Here is a 27,118-nt window from a genome sequence, read left to right as displayed (position 1 = left end):
TTTTATGCTGTGTGGCCTGCATTGAAAAAAAAATTCAGTCAGTAGTTTGCTTCATTGGTTATAAGAGCAGTAGTGCTAAAACAATTTTGTGTAATTTCAATAAAGCAGTGCCTAATATGGTTGACTACACTTGAGAATAAGTTCAATGTTGTCATGGAAATGTTCGTGATCCTCTACTGTATCAGGATTTCAAGTTGAAGTACTGTGTGAGGGTGAAGTAGCAGTTAGCCCTGTTACCGACTGAGCTGAAGCGTAATGTTAAACATCTTCTATAAGAGATGGCAGGTACAAGTTCCATGGTTCCATAAGCTAATACAGGAAGAAGAAGAAGAGTGCGCTTCTGTATAGTTTGTTCCGTGAAATTAACCATCTATGGAGTCACCAACATTATTGTATTTTAATTCAATAAACTGACAGTTGTTCCACCTGGCGACAGATACTAAAACCAATCAGTTCTGTGTATGGCTCGATAAGGGTGAGAAGAGAAGTTTTGTACAGTAGAACAGGGAGTAATTTATTGTGAATGGTGTGGGATCTTCAGAGAAGTCAGAACTTGGACAGTCTTTTCTAACAGTGCTGCGTATTTATAATATGTGTGAGTACCAATCTTTATATCCACTGATAATTATTTGGAATTGTACGGTAATATGAAAAGCAGCTTTAATTTTATTCTCACCCCCCTCCTGTCTGTGACCTTGGCATTACTTTGCATTGCTTATAATAACATAAGAATTATGTAATGAATTAAACGTTCCCCCAGACTATCAGAAATGGTAGCTTCTACTTCATTATGACTGACAGGATTTTAGTTGGAAAGCTAAGAGGTATTGTAGCATTACAATAATACGAAGATTGAGAGGGGAAGAAATGAACATTTTAAAAAAAATAATGGCCGTATGGGTAACCGGTTTTTTGTTATTGATAGTTTAGTAAATATGAGGTGTGGTTTGATGCATAAAAATTTAATTTGTTTTAATCGTTGTTAATATGCCGTTTTAAACAGACGTAGCAAACAACAAACCAAGTATGGGGTTTCTGGAATGGTTTTCTGTTAATCGATACATCACAAAGTTTCACATTAATTTTGATGTAGAGGATATTTAATTATTTTTCTGAGTTCATCATAATTCAGTGGATTTTACTGTCTGGAATGTAATAGGTATGGCTATAATATTTATACTAAAATTATTTGAAAATAATGTATTGGTTTGTGGATTTTTGCCACATATTTAACATGCTACTTTTGTATTTTAGTGTAACTTTACAATATGGTGTCTAGTTAGTTAGCTATGGTAAGTTTAATTAAAAGTATTTGGGTTAGTAAACTTAAGTAAAACACAAATTCATTGATAGGTTAAGGGGCTTGGGTAGATTGGAATTGTGTTAACATTCTTGATATTTCATTTATTTCTACTAGGATTGGATATTTGTTGGAATGATCTTTTCCTTTTATGTTTACATGTGTTCTGAAATACATAATATGCAATAGGAAAATATATCCTCTTATTTTTCTTGTATTTTGTGCAACTTTGCTCTCATATTTACATTCTGGCAGTTCAGAGACTTAAGTATTCAGTGTGCTATGCCAGACAGGGAAGTTTCTTCATGAGATGTTTGTTGTATGTTTTCACATTCTTCTAGTTTGTTTCAGAGGAATGTGTAGAGAATTTTTTGGGGTTAATTTACAATTTAATGGCTTTCTGTTTGTTAGACCTTCAATTGTTTTAGAATGCTGTATCAACTTCAAAGGTTATAATGAACCTTATTTAATTTTACATTATTTTATGAGCTGTTGTTTGCTTTTGATAGGAGGAGGGGTTATTAGGAAATCCAAGTAATTAAGCCAATTATAAAATTTTATGTAGATGAGTAAATGGCTATGGTGAAAAGTGGTTTGGTGACGGACAAAATTGACATTAATAGAATCCCAAAACCCAATCTTAAGTGGGGATATCGAGATATATGAAGGGCAGGAAAACTATGAATAGGCTTGAGTCTGATGTATGCATGGTAAAAGAATAAATATTTTTCTGTACTATTCCAAAGTGTAATTAAGATTATATTTGATGTTATCACTATGGTGAAGACGACGTTGTGACGCCATGTGGCCTCATAAATATATACGTACTGGATCTTCAACCTTGAAGATGGTGACAGTATGTTTCTTTGAAACATGATATCTATTTACAAGTCACAACCCAGTACAACAATTAAGGAGTTTGTGACTGATTGTGCTTGTGGTATTAAAATTAATTTAATGAAATAACTGAAGTTGTGATGTTAATTGGATTGCATCGACTCAAAAGTATCAGCTGAAGAATGAATTTTATTTCAGTAATAATTAACTTCTGGTTTTAATATCAGAGAATTGGGAAGATTTCATATAACACGTTTGATGCATGGCCCTTTGAAGCCTAGTGGTAACTATATGTACCAACAACTTTAACAACTTGTAACCGTGTAATGGGCCTATAAAATGTATTTACAGGTTTCCTATAATTCTTAGAATAAACAGCTTTTACCTTAGATTCCGGTTAATTGGGACAAATATTGAAGAACGAACCTTTTTAATTCTTTACGTGGAACTTCGCGTAATTCGAGCAGCTGCTTAATTGGGCCAAAGTGTTCGAGTCCCGACGTGTCCCAATTGACTGGAATCCACTTTATTACCCTAAACAACATTAACGAGTTTTATTTTTGTAATGGAAAAGTGTTGTGTTTTGTCTGTTATAGGAACTGGAATTTTAAATGTTATTTAGACGGCTTCAAAGGGTATATATGAAAAACTGAAGTTTCGTTGTCTGGTCTTAATATTTCGTTCGAAACTTTTACTCAAAAACTATATATTAAAATAGTATTTTTCATCCCATTACACAGTGTGCAGTAATTAGAGTAATTTCCTCTACTAAAATGGTGATGATTTTTTAACGATATTTGATCATAGACAGACACACGAAAAGCCTGTCAGCATTGCATTTGGTTTGTATTGAATCAGAATATTGAAGGCTGCCATCTTATTTTGATCTCATCTTCTGGATGGATCAACATTTTATAAACCTAAGTAGTACCTCTGGTATGTGGAAGAATTTGGCAAACGTTGATATGGTAATATTACGAGTCATCATTCCTCGTAATTTATTAATAGCTGTCTCGGGAAGATGCATTGTCACCTGTACACGTCATAATACGACTTATTTAATTATCTGATGCAAATGGTGTAATCCTATTGTTAAGGAATGTACTTTGTAAGTTTTCCTTTCTTTCGTGCTTTACCCACGTATGTGATCCCATTTATATTCAACTGTTTTTTTTGGTTTCATCCTTTGCATTTGCTTTCGGGAGCAGAACTGGACAAGGAACCAACTGTGACGTTTAGTGGCAAGGTTAATTTATTAATCTTTATAAGGTAGTATATTTGCGTCATATTGTGAATTAGGTTAATATTTTAATGTTTTCCGTCAAATCACAATTTTAATAAGATAATAAAATATAAAATATTTAAAATATCATTTCACGTTCCGCATCGAATGATCGATTTACAAATTGGAACGTCTCTTACGACATGTTTCGGTTATATTTAACCGTCCTCAGGTATAAATTAGATTGGTAAATTTAAAACTCGAATTACAATCATTTACAATGTTATGCAGTTTATTGAAATGTTCTTATCAGATTACTCTTATATATTAGAACGAAGGTATTGTTTTTTTTATATTATTAAACCTCGACCCGACATAGTAATACTTCTAGATGTCTTCCGCTATACACGTCATGTCTCTATCAACTCATCACCGACTAATATTGAACATCAGATGAACCACGCCATATAAAAAACAATACCTTCGTTCTAATATATAAGAGTAATCTGATAAGAACATTTCAATAAACTGCATAACATTGTAAAGAATTGTATTTCGAGTTTTAAATTTACCAATCTAATTTATACCTGAGGACGGTTTAATATAACCGAAACATGTCGTAAGAGACGTTCCAATTTGTAAATCGATCATTCGATGCGGAACGTGAAATGATATTTTAAATATTTTATATTTTATTATCTTATTAAAATTGTGATTTGACGGAAAACATTAAAATATTATTAATCTTTGTTAATCACTGATCTTATTTCTTCTGCGGTTAATATAGATCATTCAGAGGGTACAGATACAAATTTAGTGATCGCCATGTTGTTATTTTACATTTAACTAAAACCGAGCTGAGAGTTTCGTTTGTTTTGATAAGCGAACGCCACGGTCGGCTTGTCGGAATCAGAAAGTTTTTTTTTCATCGAACTTTTAAATTTATCGGGAAATCTGAACTATATGTATTTTACAAAGCGCCGTTTCGTAAATTTTAGTCGTTTGAAATTAACATTTTTTTTTACAACGCTGGAAATATATTTAAAACAGTCTCTAATTCTCCAAGGTTTTGGACACCCCCTGTGCAAAGTTTTCGAAACAAATCAATAATTTCCCTGCGTTTGTCTCACCAAGCGTAATATATATATATTTTTGTATTTACAATTTTTCTATGACTTATCGTTGTATTAGTATTTTGTACATCCCTGTGATTTTAGAATATTCGAAACAGGGAACAGTTATTTTTCCTGTTTTATCTCTCCAAGAGGAACGCCGTTTCTGTTTACCATTGTTTATACTGCGAACCATTTGGGAGAAGCCTGCCGTTGTATATAGCGTTTTGGACAACCCTGTGTCTAATTTTCGAAAGAGAGCATCTCATTTGTGTTTTCAATTTTTGTATGACACGCCGTTATTTATTTTTTGGACATCCCTGTACCCGATCGTTTCCGTGAGGTCTCTGTAGGAACAAGTTTTGTCTTTACAATTTTTTTTCTACGATTCGTCGTTTGGTAGAAACAGGGCGGAAAAGATTGTCGTGTAACCTCTTTAAAAACCATTTACATTTCCATGGGAATCGATTGAGAAAGTTTTTAGGTTAAACGCACAAACATCGCGCTGAAAATCTATCTTTAGTTTGAATTCATGAATGTATGTTAGTGATTTAGCAGCGGAATAACACATAATTTGATTAACGTGTACTGGAAATAGGCCCTTTGTATAGTCTGCAGTCGATTTATTAATCGATTCGGATGTTGAGAAACTATTTTTGAAACTGCCGGATGTGGCTTTAAAAAGGCGTGTCTGCTGGACACTTATGAATTATTTTTACGTGTAAAGATTGCTTTGACGTGTTACCCAGTTTTGACGAAGTTATGATCAAAGGCTAAAAAAAAATCCGCCTCTTCCGAATCCCCATAATGTCGAGAGGTTCCCCCCTCACCCAGATGTGTTATTTTTATAACTTTTCTAATTTAATTAAACCCGGTTTTGCTACTGCTTTGAGTGAACCACAGGTTAACCGCTATAACACGTGAGAATAACTCTGACATCGATTCGTTCAAAGCTCCCTACGTACATTATTGGCAAGTCGTTACTTTTAATTTTTGAAAATAACGACAGTCAGATGTTAAAAATGGATACAGTATCGAGGGTTTAATATTGAAGGTAAAAATGTTGAAACGTCCTGGCACACAGTTCAAGGTCGAATCGTAATATTAGGTGGACCACAATGTTACTGCAAATAATTTTAAGCTTTAAAATGCAGGATTAAATTATAAACAACCCACAAAGAAATAAATTGTGTAAGTTAGGACATTTTATTACTAGCGTAAAGGGTTCTGTAAACCAGTGGTATTCAACCTGGGGTACGCGTACCCCCGGGGGTACACGAAGAAATCTTAAGGGGTACATGAAATTTTTTAAAAAATATATATATATTATTTTACGATAAAAACTGAATAATCAGTAATGTAATTTATTTAATTTATTTTAGATGTAGATTATATACACTTGAATTATATATCAACAACTTTGGGGGTACAAAGTTGAAGAGAAATTATATCTGGGGGTACGCGAACAAAAAAGGTTGAAGACCACTGCTGTAAACTCTCAGACTTTTAGACTACTTAATTATTTCTACATTTATAGTGGGCATCATCTTCCACGTCAGATTTAAGTGGGAGGCTCTCAGCCTCAGGTTACGCCCCCCTGAATTTGACACAACTATCTTTAGATCGCTTCAGCTGCATCGTGATGTTGTTACGGCGGGTTTCACGTTACGTGGGACACTGTAGTAACGTTAATGTGATATTGTAGGACTTTAGATAATGATAACGGAATAAGTAAGGACTTTGATTGATGGAGTGTTGAGTTATGTGTTTAAAATTAGAAATATCTTACGTAGGCCTAGAGATTGTTTGATATTTTTTTGGATGTGTGCGCACAAACAACGTTAAAAAATGTGAGATACTGTGTTTTCGTCTTTGGTTCATCGATGCAAAACGAATTTTAATGGTGTATACTTAGGTTGAAGTTAAGATACGTATTTGTTTTGACTTCTTACACATTCTGTTTTGATTGAGAGGGTTTTCAGATAACTGTAGGTTACGTTATCAGCTCGGAAGACGTTGAATGCAGTTCCTTGTCACAGTTTTCGTAATATAAGTAATTATTATGGATAGCTAGGCTGCGAGATTAATGCTGTGGTGGAAAACTAAGGATGAACTTAAGTATATACGAGGTGCGATCGGAAAGTTTCCAGACTGCGCCTATAAAAACACGTACACTTATCTCAGGTATTAAATTCATCCATCACCCTCGAAGTAGTTCCCCTGGGAGTGAACACAACGATCCCAGCGCCGCTGCCAAGCCTGGAAGCATCCCTGGAAATCTTTCTTTGTCAGCCTGTCAAGCACCATCTGCGATTCTGCCTGAATCTCTTCTGTCGTCTCAAATCTCCTTCCCTTTAGCTGAATTTTCATCTTTGGGAAGAGGAAGAAGTCACACGGCGAATAAGGAGGGTGCGGGATGACGGCCATGGTGTTTGAGGCCAAAAACTGCCGAACTTTGAGGGCGGTGTGGGCTGGCGCGTTGTCATGATGCGTCACATGTGGAGTTCTTCCTTTAGAATCAGCTGACAGGTCCCATAGCCTATCCCAACAATGTCGCACAAGTCGTTGATGGTAAGACGTCGATCTTCGTGAATGGCCTGCCGAATCTTCGTAACATTTTCGGGCGTTGTGCTCGAAGATGGTCGTCCAGAACGCTCGTCATCATCGACAGAGGTTCGGCCATTTTTAAAACGTGAATGCCACACAAAAGTTTGTGCACGACCCATTGCGGACTCCCCAAATGCTTGCTTTAGCATTTCATAGGGTTTCCGTAGTCGTTTTGGCGAGTCTTTGACAAGAGATTCAGGCAGAATCGCAGATGGTGCTTGACAGGCTGACAAAGAAAGATTTCCAGGGATGCTTCCAGGCTTGGCAGCGGCGCTGGGATCGTTGTGTTCACTCCCAGGGGAACTACTTCGAGGGTGATGGATGAATTTAATACCTGAGATAAGTGTACGGGTTTTTATAGGCGCAGTCTTGAAACTTTCCGATCGCACCTCGTAAGACTGATGTTAACTTAGTTTTGTACGTTGCAACGTCCAAATTTACATAAATTATTGCATTTAAAAGATTTAACTGAAATCCGATAAGTAGTTTCGGAGATAAAATATCCCCATTATGCGTGCATTTTATCAACTTGGTTAAATAAGATAAAATTAGACATGTAACTGGCACTACACGAGTTAAAAATTCTGAATATCCCAATTCCGTAATATGCTTACTGGGCGAAGAATTAATTAATCTAATGGAATTAGCGAAAATTAGGGTCTCTGTCAAATGGGGCAATGAACCATGGTGGACCAGCTGAGTGGACGGAATTGGCTGTAGAACTGTTACTGCAATCTTCTTATGTATAATTTTCGATCGATTGTATACTATTCGTGGCCCTTTGTGCGTACGTTAAAATATTTATGTTTATAATAATCGTTAAGTTAACATGCGGTTTTATGACGTGTAAATTTCGAAGAGCCTTTAAATGTGTAATAGCTCTTTATCACTGGAATGCAAATTGTATTTACAACGAGTCTACAAAATTGACACTGAAGTGTCTGTATTCATAAAGAAATTTTGATATTTGATTTTTATATGTCAATAATTTAAATAGCAATGCAAAAATAGTATAGGTACTAAATATACTTGTATTATAATTATAGTTTTATTGATTGATTTCTTTGTGTTGTGTATTGCAGGAGTAGCTAGGGGCATAATATTAATGTTGAAGAAGTTGTGTATGGGGGGGGGGATTCATATGACTCAAGTTATGGGGTCTTGTGACCAAAGTAATGACACTATGGATTTTCCATAAAAGGCAAGGAATTTTAGAGCGACTGTTAACTTCTTAAGGACGACTGTGCTGAATGTAGTTAGACAGCGCGGTCTTCAATGTTAGCTTAAATGATTTGTGATTCTTGTAGATAATATTAATTGATTGCTAATTGTTAATGATAACAGAATGTACCATAAGAGGAGAATTCTTTTAATTTGGGGAAAAAATATGTATGGAAAAATGTAAAGATGTTGTTGAAAATTACGTGTTTTCAATCTCAGTGGCTGGAATTTTTAACAAGGATAAGTCATTTTGGCACTGCATTGCAATGTTTTTGACGTAACAGCGAAAGGGGAATGTGTTTGCAGAACTTCCTGTAGTACAGCTTTCCACTCTCATGTCATTTCAAACATGGCAACATCGCGGTAATTTGTGCTACTGATAATGTAAAGAGTGTAATGTCGAAAGGGCTTATCCTAGATAAAAATTCCGGGTATTCGGTTTTTGGATACATGTTATTTGTAACAGATTATTCCTCTTTAATTTTTTTTTATTTTGACAAATAACGGATTTATCCTATGACCCCTGACTTATGGGACAATCCGTATATAAAACTGGTGTTTTTTTTAAAAATACTTTAGTAGTGAACGTATATTCTGTGATGCAGTTGGCCTTTTTTTATTTATTTTTATTTGTAGTGTTCTGTCTGAGGACAGGTCCATATGAACAGGATCCTTCCATCCTTTTCTCGGACTGGGACCTGTTCATATACGTTCTTGGCAGATGATCCAGAAGTGGTTTGCCATTGCCTTCTTCTGTGTGTGAGTGGAGTAATTGTTGGGATGCCACGGAGGAAAACTCCGTGTTGCCTAGACCACGACCTTGCCCAACACAAGTTATAAATTCGGGCACCGCCGGGAATCGAACCCGAGACCCCAGGATTACAAGGCCAGCGTTCTAACCGCTAGATCACCGTTGGCCTACAAGACAGGAACTGAAAGGTCGCACTTGTGAGGAATAACAACGTATTTTCGCAATCCTTCCACACATGGATTATCCAGAGAGACCATTTGCATTGTAACTTAACTTCTGACAATCGACAGTAGCTTTGTATATAGTTATATCAGGAATGAGGTCACGATTTTAATCGTTTTGAAGACAGTGTATTATAAACGAACGCTAATTTTACGCATATCGTAAATTTTTACGTTTAGATTATATAACAAAGTACTGGTATATTCTTTACAGTACTCACAACGTAACAGGATGTTAAATGTGTCATAAATATTTAGGTCTGTTAGTTTCCGTGACATGTGTCATCGCATATGTTCGAAGGACATGGCGTAGCATTTGGTATGATCGAGGTTGTTTGTTTGTGTCGCCACGAAGATGCTTTATGGTAACGATGAGTTACAGTAAGGTTTGGGTTCCTGGAAAGAATATTACGACGTGAACTGATAGGATGTTTAAATAAGAAGGAATAAAATATCTGACAAATCTTCTGTTACTCCATTGTTTTTGGAATGCATACCTCTAACAAATAATAAAAAGAAAAATAATTTAATGAGGAATAAATATGCATACATCTACTGAGTGATTTATTTATTTATTTTTAGTGTTCTGTCTGACGACAGGTCCATATGAACAGGATCCTTCCATCCTTTTCTCGGACTGGGACCTGTTCATATACGTTCTTGGCGGATGATCCAGAAGTGGTTTGCCATTGCCTTCTTCTGTGTGTGAATGGAGTAATTGTTGGGATGCCACGGATAAACCGGGGAAGCTCCCGGAGGAAAACGTTCCGGAGTGTTATTATTATTATTATTAGTGTTCTGTCTGACGACAGGTCCATATGAACAGGATCCTTCCATCCTTTTCTCGGACTGGGACCTGTTCATATACGTTCTTGGCGGATGATCCAGAAGTGGTTTGCCATTGCCTTCTTCTGTGTGTGAATGGAGTAATTGTTGGGATGCCACGGATAAACCGGGGAAGCTCCCGGAGGAAAACGTTCCGGAGTGTTATTATTATTATTATTATTAGTGTTCTGTCTGACGACAGGTCCATATGAACAGGATCCTTCCATCCTTTTCTCGGACTGGGACCTGTTCATATACGTTCTTGGCGGATGATCCAGAAGTGGTTTGCCATTGCCTTCTTCTGTGTGTGAATGGAGTAATTGTTGGGATGCCACGGATAAACCGGGGAAGCTCCCGGAGGAAAACGTTCCGGAGTGTTATTATTATTATTATTAGTGTTCTGTCTGACGACAGGTCCATATGAACAGGATCCTTCCATCCTTTTCTCGGACTGGGACCTGTTCATATACGTTCTTGGCGGATGATCCAGAAGTGGTTTGCCATTGCCTTCTTCTGTGTGTGAATGGAGTAATTGTTGGGATGCCACGGATAAACCGGGGAAGCTCCCGGAGGAAAACGTTCCGGAGTGTTATTATTATTATTATTATTAGTGTTCTGTCTGACGACAGGTCCATATGAACAGGATCCTTCCATCCTTTTCTCGGACTGGGACCTGTTCATATACGTTCTTGGCAGATGATCCAGAAGTGGTTTGCCATTGCCTTCTTCTGTGTGTGAATGGAGTAATTGTTGGGATGCCACGGAGAAACCGGGGAAGCCTCCGGAGGAAAACTCCGTGTTGCCTAGACCACGGCCTTGCCCAACACAAGTTATAAATTCGGGCACCAGGTATAATTTTCTAAAGTAGGGTTTTGAGGTTTTCACGGCGGTGAGTACGAAGATGGCTATCTTCTGGGTTGTAACGCCGTGTAGTCTGGTAGAAATTTACCGACGTTTTGGAGGTCCTTGCACTGCCCTACGAGGCGTACCAAACCAAAAAACCCACTGCTTAGAATTTTTCGGACTATCTCTGAGGACCTTTACACTTTTTTGGTTGATGTCTTGGGTAGTCTTGCATTGACCATTGATTCCGCTTGCGTTCTGAAAGTAGTTCCTCCATATCAGAACAGCACGCAGTTCAAATACAACCTTTGGTATTTTCTAGCAAATTTTCGTCAATGACATTTTACTGATGAAGCGACGTAACTAGTACTTTGCCAGTAATGAGTAACCGGTAAGCATACCCTTAAGTGACATGACTTTAAGTGTAAATTACCAATGGTGGGGTGTGGTTAGAACAGATTTTATAAATTGAGTTTTAATTTTTGTTGAAACCAGACCGACCCCTCAGTTAATCCACCCCCTGAGTCTACTGTGTTTGTAACGGACAACGAAGCTCTTAGATATCTTGCGGCAGGTACACTCCAGAAGACAACCATTTTTATAATCGTTAACAGAACCTTTTGACTTAACCTATTTCAAGGCGAGTGCCACATAAATGACGAGTGAAAGTCATGTAATTAAGAATGAGAAAAGTTCATTATTTAAATGCGGGATTCGAGAGGTGAAACTGTAATCACGATGTCGTGTTGAAAGTTGGAAAATATGTTGAATATTTGCCCTGTTTTGTAAGGCTGTTTATTGTTTTATCAGAGAGAATCTTCTTTTATAGACTTTACTTTCATTCTTGGTTTGTTTAACGCACGTTTTTAAAAGCAGTGACCTGTCTCCTTAGTTAAAGTAAAATTTTGTGAGACAGTTGACCTTGTCGATTACAGTTAAGAGACGTTACGTGGAAAGAAGCATTGCATATTTCAGATGTGTTATGCAATTGGTGCCGAATATAAATATTTGAAACTGGTATAACTTCGTCGTGTTATTGATTCGGTGTGACCTACCAAAGAACAAGTAGGACGGCTGGCTGATACATTATTTCTAAGCATTTTGATTGTGGTTTTATGGGTTTCTACTTTGCATGGTCTTTTGTAGGTGGTTACTAACATTTTGAAGGAACGTCGATATCACGGCGCCATAACCCAGAAGACAACATTAAGAATTTTTATTGTTTTAAAAACTTAAATATCATGTTTTTGAGCATGATTACTGACTTAAGTACTGATGATTAATTCGTGTATGTTTTTCAAATCTAAAACTTCTTGACGATGGTGAAGAGTCAATTGAATAAAAATTTTCTTCGATATTATCCATCGTCTAGTAAATATAAAACGTAAAACGACGTTTCGGAGATGGGACTCTATCTCCGTCTTCAGGTTCCTACACAGTTGGGCCCACTAGATAGAGCTAAGGCAATATGGAATAAAACAACTCTAAATTCATTAGGTAAGTCTGTTCACAATTACTTTTGAAAAACGGCTGATATACAGCATTTCATGTTCTTTGAATAAAAATTTCCTTGGTTGTTATCCATCGTCTAGTAAATATAAAACGTAAAACGACGTTTCGGAGATGGGACCCTATCTCCGTCTTCAGGTTCCTACACAGTCCGGAGATAGGGATTAGCTCTATCTAGTGGGCCCAACTGTGTAGGAACCTGAAGACGGAGATAGAGTCCCATCTCCGAAACGTCGTTTTTTACGTTTTATATTTACTAGACGATGGATAATATCGAAGAACATTTTTATTCATGTATGTTTTGTCAGGTTTTTGTATGCATGATGAATGTGTTAAGGAGATACGCTGTCGAATACCTTTAAAGACAACGGTAACATTTTAATATCAGCAGACGGTGATAAGTAGGGTTCTGATGTTCATGACGTGTCATATTTTTATTGAGGCTTCTATTTTAATTCTAAACTGAAATTAAACACTATTTGAGTTATTCTAATCGTAATTAGACTGTATTAATTTGGCATATAAATGCATATTTATGTCATTTTTATGTTTTCGGTCATATTTGTAGTTAAATACATATTTTGATTATATTTTGAGGATAAAATGCATATTTTGGTTATATTTTTGATATAACATTCTTACTTGTGATTACATTTCTTAGGCATTTACAGTGAATCCTTTGGTTAGTTAATATGCCGAAAGTTAAGTGTTCTAAAAGTGCGAGGTTAAGAGGTTTAGTTAAAGATTTTGGCGAGGAATATTTTAGTTCTGATGGAACAATTCTGTTCTGTAAACTTTGTGAAGTTAAAGTTATAGCTGGTAAGCGATTTAATGTGAAACAACATTGTGATACAGCAAAACATAAAAATAATTTTAGCCGACAAACCAGTCATCAAAGCAAGCAACGACTTCTGTTCGATAACACTGCAATAACTTCACCATCGAACAAATAATCGGAATTTTCAAAGGACCTGTGTGAAATGATGGCGTCTGCCAACTGAATAAAGTGAACAATGAGCAGTTCAAATTTTTATTGGAGAAATACATGACTCAGTTAATTCCAGACTAATCAGCGCTGCGAAGAAAAACTATTATGAAGATGTTCTGAAAAGAATTACATTTTCTGTGGACGACAATAAAAGTTGTGTTTCGACTGATGAAACAACGGATGTCTACGGCAGATATGTAGCGAATTTCGTTATTGGCACGCTCATTGCTGACCGCCCGGTGACTTATTCCTTCTTGACACAGTAAACCACTCCTGTATCGCTGTTAATTTCGATAACACCATGAAACGTTTGTGATGTTGAAAGGAGCTTCTCAAGTTACAAGACCATCTTAGAAGATTTTCATTTGAGACCTTGAAAATCCAAATCTTTATATTGTAATGCTGCCAAGAAAGGAGAATGAAGATAGGTACTTAATATTTTGAATTTTATTTATTTGTAATTAATGAATTTGAAATGCATGAAAGGCTCTTTCTTAAAATTTATCTTATTTTTATAGGAGCACGTATTCTCAACATCTGATGCTGATCGAAAACGAGGCATTTACAACTTAAAGCGACTGAGGTTTTTGATTAAAATTACTAGGAAGTCAAGTAATGTATTAGTTGTACATGCATATGTAAATAAATAACATAATTGAAATACAAAACGCTTTTTTAAATTTTAGCGAATATTTTTCATACAAATTAGGTCATATTTCGCTATTTTGGGGGGCATATTTGCATGAATATTTGTAGGTTTCTTAGGTCATGAACATCCGAACCCTAGTGATATGTAATAAAGTATGATACAGGTATACCTCGATTTGCGTCGGTCCAATTTGCGCCGATTCAGAATAACGCCGATTTTGAAATCAGAAAATCAAAAAGTGGAAAAAATATATTTTAGTATTATTTATAACGTTTTACAATGTTTCTCGTAGTGATTCTTATGCTAAATCGTAATTCTTACATCGCTGATTTTGAATAAAAATTATTAACACAGTTATCTCTGCAATTACGTGTGTTTCGTTAACGCGAATTTGCTCCAATGAGATCGATGAATCGGTAAAAGCTGTTTTTGCGAAATGCAAACTTTTGCGTATGCGAGTTTGCTCTTGTGAAGTTTCATTTGTGGCGCTTTAAACTTTCAGACGACTAATTTAATCTCTGCGGAGGTCAAGGGGTTACTTTTACTACGCGATTTTCTATAGATCGGCGTCTTACATGAATGCAACTATCACATAACAGCAGAGATGACTGTACACATCAATCACATGAAAGAATCGCAGTCTATCGCGGGGACCAACGAATTGCCGATTGTAAGTGTATAAAATATATTTTTAAATTCCCTTTATTTTATTTACGTTATTTCAGAGCTTTAAATGTAATTCCATTTTATTACTCGTCAATGTTTGGGTGCTGGGAACGCATGTCACTGACTTCCCATTGATTTATATTATAAAAGAGTTTCAATTTACGCCGGTTCGTCCAGGAACGCATCCCCGGCGTAAATCGAGGGTTACCTGTAATTTTAAATTTCGCTTGAAACTGCAAGACTGGACACTAATTTATCTAACTCCACTCTTCGTTAATAATTAACGAAATTCTCATGTCGAAACTTGTGACTCACTAACCTTACCAGTGTTTTTCATGGTTTTTCCCTTTCATAAGCGAAATATGGTATTTCCGTCTATCTTACACAGTTCACTCGATGTTAAACAAAATTGTAGTTGATTTAGCGTAGTTAAATATTTGTTTCGTAATTTACATGCGCTTGTGAACTTTTATATTTAAGTATTTTCAGTGCGAGTCAGAATAAAGTGATAATTCTTTACAACACAGATCAACCAGTAGTGCCACATCAGAGATAGTTTCATAAAGACGGTTTAAAGAAGGAATACGATGTGTCATGGATTCGAGTCTGGGCGTATTCATCTTGTTTTGAATACATGGACGCCGACCGGAATCGATTACGTGACTACACCAAAGTTTCAGAGTTTATAACTGAGATTCAACGGCAGGGTTTAAAATGAACAAAAAAATTGGGAGCTTACGTTACATTATTTTTTAGGTTACGTCTCCAATATTTGTGACGGACTAATTTTTGTATGAATTATCTTCTACTTTCCGGCATTAAATATTAATGTAGGTATATAGTGTTATGTTGAAATATTTTTTTATAATTGCGATATTTAACAATATATAAGGAAAAAATGATATGTTACCAGTAGCGTTGGAACGATGTTGATTAGTGTTAAAATCTGAAATGAGTTCAATAGTTGACTGCTTAATATTAGAACTGTTGTAGGGGATTGTGGGAAAATAAGTGTAATGATTTCTATGAAAGATAATATTCTCGGTCATCAGAAATATAATACGAATTTAAGAAATGTTTTAGCCCTTTCCTATGTAAAGCGCGTTCATGTATAGATGTGAAACAAATTTGTGAATAATTTTTGCTGTAACTTATTCTGTTGTTTATCTTAAAATGCTTTGTCTCCCTTGCTCTTTAACTTTGCGCTAGAATATGCCATTAGGAAAGTCCGAGATAGGCAGGAGGGTTTGCAATTGAATGGGACACATCAGCTATTGGCTTATGCTGATGATGTTAATTTATTGGGGGACGATATGAATACAATAAAGAGGAACGCAGAAGTTTTACTAGAGGCTAGTAGACAAGTGGGGCTGGAAGTAAATTCAGAAAAAACTAAGTACATGTTAGTATCTCGTCATCAGAAGACAGGCGGGCAAAATTATCTTAGGGTAGCTAAGAAATCCTTTGAAAGGGTTACGAAGTTCAAATATTTGGGAACAACAATAACAAATCAAAATGACACTCATGAGGAAGTTAGGAGGAGACTAAATTCCGGAAATGCTTGCTACTTCTCAGTCCAAAATATTTTGTCTTCCCGTCTGATTTCTAAGAACCTGAAAATTAAAGTGTACAAAACAATAATTTTGCCTGTTGTTTTGTATGGGTGCGAAACATGGTCTCTCACTCAGAGGGAGGAACACAGATTGCAGGTGTTTGAGAATCGGGTGTTGAGGAGGATATTTGGGCCTAGGAGAGAAGACGATGGGGCGTGGAGAAAACTGCACAATGACGAGCTTAAAAATCTGTACTCCTCCCCCAGTATTGTGAGGGTGATTAAGTCGAGAAGAATGAGATGGGCTGGGCATGTAGCACGCATGGATGGGACAAGAGGTGTGCACCAGGCACTGGTTGGGAAGCCTGAGGGAAAGAGACCTCTGGGGAGACCTAGACGTAGATGGGAGGATAATGTCAGGCGGGATCTATGGGAGATAGGAGTTGAAGGAGACTGGATTTTGTTGGCCCAGGACAGGGTCCGGTGGAGGGCTTTGGTTAATTCGGTGATGAACCTTCGGGTTCGGTAAGCCATCTAGTTGGTTGGGTCCACTATTTGAGAAGCCTGAGGGGAAGAGACCTCTGGGGAGACCTAGACGTAGATGGGAGGATAATGTCAGGCGGGATCTACGGGAGATAGGAGTTGAAGGAGACTGGATTTTGTTGGCCCAGGACAGGGCTTTGGTTAATTCGGTGATGAACCTTCGGGTTCGGTAAGCCATCTGGTTGGTTGGGTCCACTATTTGAGAAGCCTGAGGGGAAGAGACCTCTGGGGAGACCTGGACGTAGGTGGGAGGATAATATCAGGCGGGATCTACGGGAGATAGGAGTTGAAGGAGACTGGATTTTGTTGGCCCAGGACAGGGCTTTGGTTAATTCGGTGATGAACCTTCGGGTTCCGTAAGCCATCATTTAGGAATCATATGTAGAGCCAAGCGATGCGTCTGTATTGGCCAGTATTTAATTGGTATTGAATGACAAGGAAAGGGAAAAGTGATTTTCATTGTTTGCTCTTTCGATCCTGTTTAGCCTCATTTATAAATTAAACCCTGTGATTGCAGATTTTCTCGAGTACTGCGTCATTTGTAGATAACGAATTCTTGGTATGCTTCCCTTCTAAATAATTACGTGACGCCATACACACACGTGCGCGAAGCAGTCCCGAAAGTGACATCAACTATTACTCGTGATGCATGTAATTTATCTGAATAAAAATAAATTTATTCAGCGTCATTTCGTGGACGTTAATTAGGAACATATTTTGTTAATCTTTTATCTGACATTCTGTTGTATGACCTGTCAACTTCTGTCTGCAAGAAGTTTAACCACTCTCTTATTGCAAATGTATAGTTTTTGTCTAACATCTTAGTCACTTTTACCAGAGCGAATCCATGCTTAGAAAAGTAATTGTGGTAGAACTGTGTCTTGCTTTTGAATTTCAGCATGGGTGGAAACGTTGACATTATCTGCTAGGATTTGCGTCATTGTAGTGGGCGCACGAAATATCCGCGGATGAATGACGTCATCGCTATAACGAGTGGGAAGGCTTGCACATCGCTACACGCTCCGTTTTATAAAAACATCTTAAGAACCAATACTGAGCAATTTTCAGTGGAAATTTGTGTTCTGTGTACATTTCTTTCAGTTTTTGTCTCGTTTTTAATCTACTGGTTGAAGGATAAAAGAACGGGTTTTCCGTGTTTGACGTTAGAGGTGACCTTTCGACATTTGTTATGTCTGTCACAAAAAGAACTCTTTTTTGCACGTGTTAGCAACAGCGTTATTTCCTCTTGTTACAAAAAGGCAATGTGTCTGGTCGTTAAACGCTGTACTGTGAAGTCTTACTGGAGAGTGGACACGTAGCTCCACACATTCATAATCTAGATCAGTGGTATTCAACCTTTTTTGTTCGTGTACCCCCAGATATAATTTCTCTTCAACTTTGTACCCCAAAAGTTGTTGGTGTATAATTCAAGTTATGAATAATATATAATCTACATCTAAAATAAATTAAATAAATTACATTACTGATTATTCAGTGTTTATCATAAAATAATATATGTATTTTTTTAAATTTCACGTACCCCCTAAGATGTCTTCGCGTACCCCCAGATATAATTTCTCTTCAACTTTGTACCCCCAAAGTTATTGGTGTATAATTCAAGTTATACATAGTATATAATCTACATTTAAAATAAATTAAATAAATTACAGATTATTCAGTGTTTATCATAAAATAATATATTTTTTTAAATTTCACGTACCCCTTAAGATGTCTTCGCGTACCCCCAGATATAATTTCTCTTCAACTTTGTACCCCCAAAGTTGTTGGTGTATAATTCAAGTTATACATAGTATATAATCAACATCTAAAATAAATTAAATAAATTACATTACTGATTATTCAGTGTTTATCATAAAATAATATATGTATTTTTTTAAATTTCACGTACCCCCTAAGATGTCTTCGCGTACCCCCAGATATAATTTCTCTTCAACTTTGTACCCCCAAAGTTATTGGTGTATAATTCAAGTTATACATAGTATATAATCTACATTTAAAATAAATTAAATAAATTACAGATTATTCAGTGTTTATCATAAAATAATATATTTTTTTAAATTTCACGTACCCCTTAAGATGTCTTCACGTACCCCCAGATATAATTTCTCTTCACCTTTGTACCCCCAAAGTTGTTGGTGTTTAATTCAAGTTATACATAGTATATAATCTACATCAAAAATAAATTACATTACTGATTATTCAGTGTTTATCATAAAATAATATATGTATTTTTTAAATTTCACGTACCCCTTAAGATGTCTTCGCGTACCCCCGGTGGTAGGCGTACCCCAGGTTGAATACCACTGATCTAGATGACACTAGATAGACAAGTGGAAACTTTAAAGCTCTGGTCGCTTTACCCCCAGGAAAGAGGGCTCAGTTTTCTTCGGATAGGAGACTGGGTGGGTCCTAGAACTTGTCATGACCTAGTGGTACGGAGAAAAATATCTGCCTCTTATTCGGTATTTCCATTCAAAATTTTTAATTCAGTACCACTCGTACGTTTGAAGCAAACAGTGAGAATGATACGAAACTCGTACAAAATACATCATTATTTATCAATGCACGTGTTACATAGAGTTACCACTGGGCTTTAAAGGGTTAAAATGTATCTGAAGTAAATAAATAGAACTTGTGATTGTGCACTGGATTCTCTCAGGACAGAGACCGGTGGCGAGCTGTTGTGAACACGGTAATGAATCGGGTTTTCGTAAACAGAGGGGAATTGTTTGGCTGTGTGAGCGATTATGTCTTTCAAGGACACCGTAGAGCTAGAATGCGCATGAAAGTAATAAAGACTGGTCTTTCTTATTCGAGTGTTCCATCTGTCAGATTAAACGTCATATTGAAAGTTTACTCAAACAAAATTAGTATCAGTTGTTACAGAAACGTATTGCAATTAAGTAATATGTTAACTTGCTTGCAGTAGTAATTTAATTCCTGATATGTATTAAGCAAGACAGCCACGGTGGTCTAGCGGGCAGAACGCTGGCCTTGTAATCCTGGAGTCTCGGGTTCGATTCCCGGCGGTGCCCGAATTTATAACTTGTGTTGGGCAAGGCCGTGGTCTAGGCAACACGGAGTTTTCCTCCGTGGCATCCCAACAATTACACAGAAGAAGGCAATGGCAAACCACTTCTGGATCATCTGCCAAGAACGTATATGAACAGGTCCCAGTCCGAGAAAAGGATGGAAGGATCCTGTTCATATGGACCTGTCGTCAGACAGAACACTAAATAAATAAATAAAATATGTATTAAGCACCACGTTGTGAATACCTATGGAGTAATTTTTTACTTTGGTGTTTCACATTTATATATGTAGCCTCTCTGACCGCAGGTCGATAAGCAAGGTTGAATGTGTCCCTAGGGATGGAAAATGTTGGGAACCCCTGGCGCAGATGGATATCACTTGCCTAGAATTTGTTCGGATAATATTACTTCAGGTATTTGTTTTGCTGTCGCAACACGAATTGAAGCTAAAACAGTTGATAAGGTTGTGGGAGAAGGCAGTTTGTAGAAAGTGGGTCATGTCATGGCCCCTTTAGATAAGCTACTATCTATACAGGTTTTTAGGGCAATTAAGACAGTAGTGATATATAAAAATCTGTGCTTATATGTGTGCCATTATTTTCCATATATCATTTAAAACATTATCATTATTCCTGGTACAATGGCGTATTGTATTCGAACGGTAATTTATTTGACTAACGTAGTCGCATCTCGATTACAGTCGATACGTGAATATCAAGAGAGAAAATGTGATATAGCAGCAAAACCCAGTGAACGAACCTTTTGAAGTCGAGGCTCGTCTAAATATTTAAGGATTCAGTTCGAACCGCAAAGAAAACACAGCGCATTGTACACGGACAAATTTCTTAACGCTGTTTAAGGAAATAATCGATGTTTATCGATGTTTAGAGTGAGAATTGTGTGAAACAAATTGAAGAGTTGTTGATTACTGAAGCAGGTGGGACATATAGTTACCATAAGGCTTTAAGGCAGTGGTATTCAACCTGGGGTACGCGTACCCCCGGAGGTACGCGAAAACATCGTAGTGGGTACGTAAAATTTAAAAAATGTATATATTATTTTATGATAAACACTGAATAATCAGTAACGTAATTTATTTAATTTATTTTAGATGTGGATTATATACTATGTATAACTTGAATTATACACCAACAACTTTGGGGGTACAAAGTTGAAGAGAAATTATATCTGGGGGTACGCGAAGACATCTTAGGGGGTACGTGAAATTTAAAAAATATATATATTAATTTATGATAAACACTGAATAATCAGTAATGTAATTTATTTAATTTATTTTAGATGTGGATTATATACTATGTATAACTTGAATTATACACCAACAACTTTAGGGGTACAAAGTTGAAAAGAATTTGTATCTGGGGGTACGCGAACAAAAAAGGTTGAATACCACTGCTTTAAGGGGTTAAAGTATGGCGAAGACGTATTTAGAGGAACCACAAAGCTCGAAATTTAAAGAACATTTGTTTAAATTACAGTAATCTCTCGTTGAGTGCAAGGTATATGTTGGACGAACTTAATATTATGTGGGATTAATGGGGACACGTGGTAAGTGAAAGTAAGTGAACAATATTATAAATATACTACGGTGATGTTTATTTATGAACAGTCTGTGTAAAAAATAAAGTAGCATTGAAAAGTTAAGAATTATAGTAAAATTTTCACGGAATGTCATGCCATATTACCTTTCAACTTATGTAGAATCTTAATTTCTCATCGCGTGTCATAACCTCACAAATGTTTTTGTTTCATTATCAGTTCTACTTTTACGTTTTGATTCCGTAATGATGTCCAAGGGCAATGTCATGAATAGGAAAATACCAGAAAACAGAAACAGAATTCGCTGGTTACGTGTAGTTTGTGAGACAATTGTTTTCCCTCTTATATACGCGGAATAAAACAAGCCAAGTTGGTTATACAAACACTCGCACAATAACCAAACAGTCTTTTGCGCCTTTAAAAAAGCAGTGGTATTTTTCGTATTTGATAGACCGCGTTGTAATCCAGCTGTTGGTCCAACCTGTGTTAGTAGCCTGATTTATTAATACTCCTTGTTATTTTAAGGATTCTAAATATAGTCTCGCGACAGTGTTTTTTTTAAAAAAAAAATCGAATCATGGCTACATGACGTAAGAAACGAATGACGTGTAGTCGTAAGTTTTAATATCTCATTTATCTGAGGCACGAGTATGAGAAGAATTCGGTCAAACATTTAACGAAACGAAAAACAATTTTTGGAAATAAAAACACGACTGCCTGATGGGTGGTTGTGCCGTGTAGTGTGGTAGAATTTTACCGACGTTTCAGAAACGAAAAACAATTTTTGGAAATAAAAACACGACTGCCTGATGGGTGGTTGTGCCGTGTAGTGTGGTAGAATTTTACCGACGTTTCAGAAACGAAAAACAATTTTTGGAAATAAAAACACGACTGCCTAATGGGTGGTTGTGCTGTGTAGTGTGGTAGAATTTTACCGACGTTTCAGAAACGAAAAACAATTTTGGGAAATAAAAACACGACTGCCTAATGGGTGGTTGTGCCGTGTAGTGTGGTAGAATTTTACCGACGTTTCAGAAACGAAAAACAATTTTGGGAAATAAAAACACGACTGCCTAATGGGTGGTTGTGCGGTGTAGTGTGGTAGAATTTTATCGACGTTTCAGAAACGAAAAACAATTTTTGGAAATAAAAACACGACTGCCTAATGGGTGGTTGTGCCGTGTAGTGTGGTAGAATTTTACCGACGTTTCAGAAGTGCTTTCTGCATCCATCATCAGGGTGGTGAGTATAATATTGTTTTTCAGAAGTTTTACAAATAGTTTTATTGATTTTTTCTCTCTCTAAACATTTGGACAGACATGATTTCATAATTTACTCATGAACCTAAGGCTGAAATGATAGTCTTGCTAAATTAAAGGTAATACGAAATGTAGGCTGTGATATAGCAATCTTATTTCGGTTGTAATTTTTGACTTACGGTGTAGGTTCTGTTATTTGGTAATTGTTTTTGTTAAATTGAATCCATTCGTTTGTCACGCTCCGTGTCGTACAGCATCCGTCCATTTTACTATTATCTGTGACAGGTTAGCGCTTAGAAACAGACCCAACTGAGTAGGTGTCCCTTCCGTTTTTACCCGAGGACGGAAACAGACCCCAGTTTCCGAGACATTGTGTTCGTTTGAATACCAGACAAAGTTCAAGAGTTCAATAATCTGTTTCGTTACAAGCACGGCGTTGAAAAAGAAATATATTTTCCTTAAATTTCGATAAAAATGTATCATTCGGCAAAATGTTTACAAGGAAAGTTGTCTTCTTAATGTCATGTATGCTTCTTGTGTTAAATTTGGATTTCATAAGAAGTAAGTGTTATTATTGGTCATGCGAATTAAAATAAAATTATCACAGATTTTAGTTTATATCTGCATAGAAATTGTAATCGAAATCTGTCCATTATTTTTGAAGATGTGACATGGGGACAGACATACACCGTCATTCACATTATACGTTTGTTTTACGCACTTTAAGCAAGATCTTCTCTTACAATGTATAGATTAATCAATTATTCGTTAAGATTTACTTAATTTAAATCGTTACAACTTCCACAGGTTTTCTGCAAGGACTGAATTATTTTGAGAGAGAAAAAAATGTACGAAAATTTTGTTCCCATTTTGCGAGCGACAAGTCTGAAACTGAATTTTATTTGTTTGGTTTTATGAAGAGCAAATTAAGTTTCCTTCTCGCAATAGTTGGAAGAAAACTGCTACCGGTCGTTTCATTAGTCTCGTAGATGAATAAATAAATACTGGGACAAGGACATTTGTATCGTTATTTAAATAATAAATGGCGTTTGTTAATATTATGATACATGTAATTTAATTAGTGTTCTGTCTGACGACAGGTCCATATGAACAGGATCCTTCCATCCTTTTCTCGGACTGGGACCTGTTCATATACGTTCTTGGCAGATGATCCAGAAGTGGTTTGCCATTGCCTTCTTCTGTGTGTGAATGGAGTAATTGTTGGGATGCCACGGAGAAACCGGGGAAGCCCCCGAAGGAAAACTCCGTGTTACCTAGACCACGGCCTTGCCTAACACAAGTTATAAATTTGGGTACCGCCGGGAATCGAACCCGCGTCCCCAAGATTACAAGGCCAGCGTTCTAACCGCTTAGAGCAGAGCACAGAATGGGTAATTAACAAATGAAACTTCGTTTGCGTTTTTATGACTTGCGAGAATTACCAGTCAAATGAAAAACGCGATATTAACGTGAGTGCGTTGAAATTCGTCTCTTCGTATAAGTCCTTTTATCCTTACACTTCTGAATCATCACCCCACAGTGATGTAAACTCGTAACAGAATTGTATGACGTCAACGTGACGTAACTTTTAATTCTGTGAGATATTGCTTAAGAATCGAGACGATATTTGTGATTGTTTCGTTCTTATATTATAATTTAATGCCATCATATCTCAGTTTTATACCAAGAAAGGTTTATGCTGCTAAATAATGTCGATAGTTAGTTAATACAGAGTTATTCATAAAATAGTGTAGTTGCGTCATATTGTGATTTATTGAATTAAAATTAAGTTATTTGGTATTCCGTCAAATCACAATGTATTTAAAATAAGATAATTAAAATAAAAATAATTAGAATATCATTCTTTGTTCAATATCGAATAATCCAACTGTAAATCGATTATTCGATATGGAACAAAGAATGATATTTTAATTATTTTTATTTTAATTATTTTAATTATCTTATTTTAAATACATTGTGATTTGACGGAATACCAAATAATTTAATTTTAATACAGAGTTGTAAAACAACAAATTGACACTTGTGATTTGGTAATTTAATATTTAAAATATATAATGTTTTGTCTGTACTAGGAAGGCTATTATTTATTCTTTATACCTTACCGATATGGCACGAAATGTACAGTGAGTTTTCTTTTTTTCGATCTCGGTGTGAGATACAACAGACGGACTCTTCCTCTCCTTCAGACGGGACGATCCATAAGTCGAAGGTTCGATCGCTACACGGTTATGGTGTCTAGAAAACACCCTGTATAAAGCGACAGCAGGTTGTCAGATTTAAAAGGAGTTTCATATGCCACGACGTAGCATAACAAAACACGAAGTGTTCCTGTGTTCCTTACGCATTGACATGTCGTATTTAATGAATATTGTATACAACACGAAACATTTGATTTGAATATACGCCATTTAGCTCCATTAAGCAAGACGGTGTTCATAGGTTAGTTAAACTGGTAACACTTCACGAGTGATTAGCTCTTAAGATACCATAAAAGGACACGGCGTTGGTTGAACGAACATTAATGGTTTTCTTTGTCGATACTAATGACATCAGCATGCCCTTAATAATTTTAGCGTCCATTGGCTAGCCTGAGGCTAGACTATACGTGACAGGTTTTGTCTCGCACCCTCCAGTACAGCCACCATATTTCCACCACACTACAATCTGTGCTTCTATCGATCTTTGTCAAAGACTTCGAGGTGCGATCGGAAAGTTTCAAGACTGCGCCTATAAAAACCCGTACACTTAACTCAGGTATTAAATTCATCCATCACCCTCGAAGTAGTTCCCCTGGGAGTGAACACAACGATCCCAGCGCCGCTGCCAAGCCTGGAAGCATCCCTGGAAATCTTTCTTTGTCAGCCTGTCAAGCACCATCTGCGATTCTGCCTGAATCTCTTCTATCGTCTCAAATCTCCTTCCCTTTAGCTGAATTTTCATCTTTGGGAAGAGGAAGAAGTCACACGGAGCTTAGAAAGGAAGTTGGGGTCGGTTCTTGCAAGATCTTTGAGCTCCTGACAAACGAGAAGTCGATTCTGCTTCTGGTCCTCAGACAGGATGCGTCGCATGTGGAGTTCTTCCTTTAGAATCAGCTGACGGGTCCCATAGCCTATCCCAACAATGTCGCACAAGTCGTTGATGGTACGACGTCGATCTTCGTGAATGGCCTGCCGAATCTTCGTAACATTTTCGGGCGTTGTGCTCGAAGATGGTCGTCCAGAACGCTCGTCATCATCGACAGAGGTTCGGCCATTTTTAAAACGTGAATGCCACACAAAAGTTTGTGCACGACCCATTGCGGACTCCCCAAATGCTTGCTTTAGCATTTCATAGGTTTCCGAAGCCGTTTTGGCGAGTCTTTGGCAAAATTTGATGCACACGCCATTCCGAAATCGCAGGAGGGTCGGTGTAATGCACTACCAAAACGCCCGTAACTAAGAAACAAATGCTAATTCGATGATGCCGGCTGGCACACTGATTCATTATGAATGTAGGCCGCACCCCCTAGCGGCAGAAGCTCGTACTACATCCGGTTCGCCCTGTATTGACACAGTCTTGAAATTTTCTGATCGCACCTCGTATCTGTTGTGCCCGACAGGTTTGTCCCGTCTGATGGAATTTATTTTGAGACTTCATCCGATCTGAAGTCTACCGTTGATATTTTATCATATGCAATCTTACGTGTTCTAAAATTACGAAACAACCCGTTTTTCACCTTGGTCTTTGCTTGTGGAATTGGAGCAAAGGAGTTTTATGTGCAATTTCATTTTGTAATGATTTTGTTTCCTTTGGCAATAAGATTACTGTTTATTCATTGTCAAGAATAGGATATGTTTCATAATTAATTACTGTTTCTAGTTTCATATTCACATTCTATACACCAGAGAACATTTTCGCTATAGGCGTTTTTATATAATTTTGAAGTAGGACTATTACAGTGATACAGGTTATATATCGATTAACAATTACGTAAACTATAATGCACGCGTTAGTAGAAATGGTTGTTACCTGAGATACAGAAGATATAAATGGTAATGTGCAATATAAAGTCGTTCAAGACCTTCAGATGTTTTTCTCGTGATCCGTAACCAGAATATAGGATGACTAAAAATCCCTCGTCCAAAATATGACAGAGTGCAAATATTTTGGAGGTACAATAACAAATCAAACCTACACTCACGAAAAAAATTAATAAGAAATTAAAGTGAGGGAATTTTTGATTCCAGTCAGGTTAGAATCTCTTATATTTTCTTTGCTTATTTACAAACATAAAGTTTAAAATATAGAAACGTATAATCTTACCAGTTGTTTTATATTTGGAAGAATATGAATTGAGGATCTGGGGTGCTGAGTAGGATATAAGGACTTAACAGATAAAAAGT

At 36.7% G+C, this 27,118-nt stretch overlaps 1 protein-coding gene across 1 annotated transcript in view; it reads left to right on the top strand.

Annotated features, from left to right (window-relative positions):
• Positions 1 to 352: 352 nt before the first annotated feature.
• Positions 353 to 27,118, top strand: part of Gdap2 (ganglioside induced differentiation associated protein 2) — a 101,596-nt gene continuing 74,830 nt past the window's right edge. The window contains exon 1 of the mRNA XM_022071927.2: positions 353 to 595. The gene's annotated coding sequence lies outside the window, so the exon portion shown is untranslated. The remainder of the gene's footprint in view (positions 596 to 27,118) is intronic.

The sequence above is a fragment of the Zootermopsis nevadensis genome, unplaced genomic scaffold (genome assembly GCF_977971745.1).
Source record: "Zootermopsis nevadensis isolate Lab colony 2312 unplaced genomic scaffold, Znev_1.0 Znev_ptg000024l, whole genome shotgun sequence".
In the NCBI taxonomy this organism is placed as follows: Eukaryota; Metazoa; Arthropoda; class Insecta; order Blattodea; family Termopsidae; genus Zootermopsis; species Zootermopsis nevadensis.
Note: the sequence above shows the minus strand (reverse complement) of the source record. Positions and strands in the feature narration are given on the sequence as shown.